The sequence below is a fragment of the Cornus florida genome, unplaced genomic scaffold, assembly GCF_030987335.1.
Source record: "Cornus florida cultivar Cherokee Brave unplaced genomic scaffold, ASM3098733v1 CherokeeBrave_3.0.0_Hap2_Chr07, whole genome shotgun sequence".
Taxonomy (NCBI): domain Eukaryota; kingdom Viridiplantae; phylum Streptophyta; class Magnoliopsida; order Cornales; family Cornaceae; genus Cornus; species Cornus florida.
The window spans coordinates 76,908,457-76,912,901 of record NW_026775577.1 but is presented as its reverse complement, the minus strand read 5'-3'; the positions used below and the strand labels follow the sequence as shown (position 1 = coordinate 76,912,901).

At 35.3% G+C, this 4,445-nt stretch overlaps 1 pseudogene; it reads right to left on the bottom strand.

Moving 5' to 3' along the window:
* Positions 1 to 459: 459 nt before the first annotated feature.
* Positions 460 to 558, bottom strand: LOC132267797 (small nucleolar RNA R71; annotated as a pseudogene).
* Positions 559 to 4,445: the final 3,887 nt, after the last annotated feature.

The following is a 4,445-nucleotide window of genomic DNA, read 5'->3' as shown; positions in this document are numbered from 1 at the left end:
TTGGAATGCCAAGGCCATTCTTTGTACCACCTCCACCCTCCGTTGTTCAAGCAAATCATGGAGCTTATGTAGAGCCACCAATTGTGAATCCTCCTATTGATTTAAGAGATCACTATGTGCCTAATGATTATAATGCACCAACATGTATTCAACTTCCTTCATTTAGAGCACATCATTATGAAATCAAGCCACAAACTATTCAAATGCTTCCCAATTATCATGGCTACCAAATGAAGAACCATATAGGCATTTGGATGAATTTCTTGAAGTTTGTTCCACCGTAAAATATACGGACATGGCAGAAGAAGTTTTGAGGTTAAAACTCTTCCCATTCACACTAAAAGATAAGGCAAAATATTGGTTTAACAATTTGAGACCATTTTCTATAACTTCTTGGGCGGAGATGCAACAAGAGTTCTTGAGAAAGCATTATTCTATGTCCAAAACTAATGCCATGAGAACTTCAATTCGTGAATTTTCACAAGGGGATGGGGAAATGTTTCATGAGGCATGGGAATGGTTAAATGATTTGCTTAGGAAATGTCCTCATCACGACATTCCTAAGTGGCAATTAGTTTAATATTTCTTTAAAAGTTTGTTGGATAACCATAAAGGGATGGTTGATGCCTCAATGGGAGGTTCTTATTCAGATAAGCATGAAGATGATGTGTGGCGTTTGATGAGTGCTCAAATGTGACGCATTTTAGCACCTAAGCTAGGGTATTTTAGTCTATTTATCTATCTTAGTTTCATGTTTTAGTACTTATTTGTGTTTTTGCCTATTATAGGTCAATGAAGTTCAAACCGGTTAAGAAGAGCCATTTAGCTCAATTTTGGAGCTAAAGAGCAAATCTAGAAAGAAGTCAAGAAAATTGCATCAGTGGATCTTCGATCGATCGAACGAAGTCCCGATCGATCGAAGAAGGCTACAATCGATCAAAATCAAGGCGGTGCCGGCTCAGCAATCCGGATAAGGCCAAAAAGATATTTTCATAACACGTCAGCTTCGATCGATCGAAGTAAGTGTTCAATCAATCAAAAACCCGTAGATCGATTGAAATAATTGCTGGCAGTGTGCTGTCTAATTCCCAAGCGCGCCCGAACTTTACCTACTTTTTGTAGCTGCGAATTTCCACCAATTAGAGGTAGTATTTTTGACTTGTTGCCTACTCAAAGAGGCTTGTAATAGATGAATTGAACCAATTTTTATAGAGGTTCCAAAAGTAGATATTTACCCATTATAGAAATAGTTTTTCTCTTTAGAACTAGGGTTTTGGGAAAGAAAGCAAGGATGAAGATGATGATGCCAACTGTAATACCCCTATATTTTAAAGGAATAATTTATAGGGATTAATTATTTTTATTTCATTTTTAAATGATTTGTTTGATTTAATTAGGTTTAATTGATTTTATTTTATTTTTATATGATTTGTTTTATTTAATTGAGTGCTTAGATAAATTGTCTTGTTTTAATTAAATTATATTTCGTGATTGATATGATGATTGTTGTGTGTGTGTTTGATTATTGATTGAATTATTGATGTATTGAGTTTATTGGTATGATGTGAGTTGATTCTATTTTTTTGTTTCGTTTATGTATTTCATGTAATTAGTTATTCTAATTTAAGTGTTTATTTATTTATTTGATTTATTTAATTAATTGGATGTGGGCTTAAGGGAAGTTGGACCAAAGATATGGTCTTGGGCTTGTATGAAGCCTTATTGGGTTAATTAATAAAGGCCCATGGTTATTTGATTATTTAAATGATTATTTTTGTATAATTATAAATATATATATTTAGTTGCATATAAATATAATTAATCAATACGTGTTATGGAAGGATATATATATATATTTATGGATATATATAGGATATATGATTGAATTAACTAATGGTTAATTATGGAAGATATATATATATATATATATATATACACATGTAATATAATAGATGTTTATAAGTATTATATTATTTAAAGATTATTTTTTTATTATTTTATTTGGTTGTCCTACTTGAAGCGTTGGTTTCGTTTCAGAACTTTTAAGCGAGTTTTTTCTATCTTTCTTCTTAGAACAGATAAATATTTCACATTGAGTATCAAGACTTTAATTAAATTTATTAATTAAATCATAGTTAGATCTGATGAATTAAAAGTATGAAATATTGTTTTTAATTCTTTTGGAATTTTGGGTTTTAATTTAGATATATATGTGTTGTATCTATTTTATAATTTATAGGTTGATCTTAGACCCAATATGATTAATTAGGTTTTCTAGAGTTTCTGGAATTTTTCTGTAATTTTTGGAATTTCCTAGATATTTTTTTGGATTTGTTATATACATATTTTTTAATTATCTTATAATTATTTTAGTATAATTTTTATTATTTATATACATTGGAGGCTCTGGGTTAATTGGCGCATCAATAGGGGGTTTTGGTCCGGTGTGGTACAATACACTATAACCTTGTGCGTGTGAATCAGAGCCATTGAGGTTTGAAAACAATACTGGATTTATTTGGTGTGGTACGGGTGCATGGAGGTTCAGTGTGCCACAAATTTGAGCCTTAGATGTGGCTGATTGAAGGGAGAGTTGATGTGATGCGGCGCTGGTGCATGGAGGCGTATGGAAATGCGGTAAGATGATCTTGTGTGACGCGCGCATAAGGACAAGCATGCATCCAAGGAATGGTAGCGTGCCATATCAGCCAGAAGGAGGATCAGGCATGTGGTAGCGCGTGAAGCACGCGTGGGTGCGCGTGTTAACACATGGCTGCTTATGGAGGCGCGTGGGAGTGCGTGCTGTGGGTGTAAGAGTGAGTGGTGGCGCGTGAGGCACTGTTTAGGGTCCCGTTATAGTCTTGTGAGGTCTGGTGAATTTCTAAAATTGGTTTTAAGCCTGTTAGGGTTGAAAACAACCATTAGAGGAGGTGTTCTTGGTGTCCTGAAAGCCTTAGAGTGTTACTACAATTATGACGACCCTGGACTTTTTAAACCCAATGTGTTTTGTGATGACCCGAAATAGATCCAAAATGCGGAAGCTAAACATGAACAAGTCTCTAGAGAGGTACGTTATCCCTAAGACACAAGAACGACCTTCCGAGGAGTCCCGTTACTTAGCGGAAGCAAGACCGGAGTTAGGATTTGAAAACCCTCCAAGGAATGGACCAAGGGCAAAATGGTCATTCCATACTAAAATGGGTACCATCGTGTACACCATTGGAAATACAATGAAAATTAACAAAGATGGACTCAAGAATCACTTGATTTGGAGTTCGGATGACAAAGATATCAAGTCTTGAGGTCGAAGGAAGGAACCCCCATCTCGGTTCAAACCACATCCTAACACTACCATACTAAAACTTGAATATCTTAAGGTACAAATGGAATCTAAAGCTGTAATTGTACCATTGGAAAGCTTATTTTGATGCGGTCGGTTTAGACTAAAAAATGGACCAATTTGGAGTTAAAACGAAAGAGATATGACAATTTGAAGTCGGAGGGTCAAAGCTGAGTCAACCTGAAAAAGGAGGCTTAGAGCGCTCTTCCATGCTGACATGCCGGATGAGTGCTCATCCGGTTATCGTGTGGCTAAGCTAAAATAAAGATGCACACAAATGTAATAAGTGATTTTGAGCGGGTGAGAATGGTCTGCGGCTCCCAAAAACGGCCGATGCAAATTACGACCTATCAATGGCCAAAAATGACTAAAATGAACTAGAAATGGAAAATTTGAAAACCAAAATTAACAAATGATTTCAAATTACCGTTTGGCCCTTGGCCACACTTCATACAAGGTTAATGAGACCCTAAGAAAGAATAAAAATGGAATTTCCACACCCTATGCAAACATGGTGAAGCAATGACTTGACATTTTTAAATATTTTCATAGTATTTCATGAAGTTAAAAGTTACATAGGATACAAGGTATATGTCATTGGCCTCTGGCCCTATCTCATACATGTCAAATACATCATAAAAGGTGTACTTATGTACACGTTACATATTTAGAACTGTGATGGGCCAAGTTTTTCAGCCCGGTACGTTAGTAATGACCCGAAAGTTGACCTAGTAACAAGTCCAAAATGTGGAAGTAAAAGATGTAAATGAGGTCTAGAGATATAACTCATCTCTAAGACACAGGGTGACCCTCCATGAGGTCGCGGAACTCAAAGAGAACGAAAAAGGAAATGAGAGTTAAAATGGGCAAAATCCGTTAATTAAGGGTAAAATAGTCAATTCAAAAAGAAAAAGAGGAAATTGACACTAAAAAAGTCAAAAAAAGGTGAATACAACTTAATCTAATCATTTCACAACATTGCAAGAAGTTCCAAGAACTTTGGCCAAGAATCTCACAAAAATGCCTTTTCCAGGTTTAAGCAAAAACTAACACTACCTCATTAAAACATGAATAACTCCCACTGTGTTTTGAATCTAAGAATGGC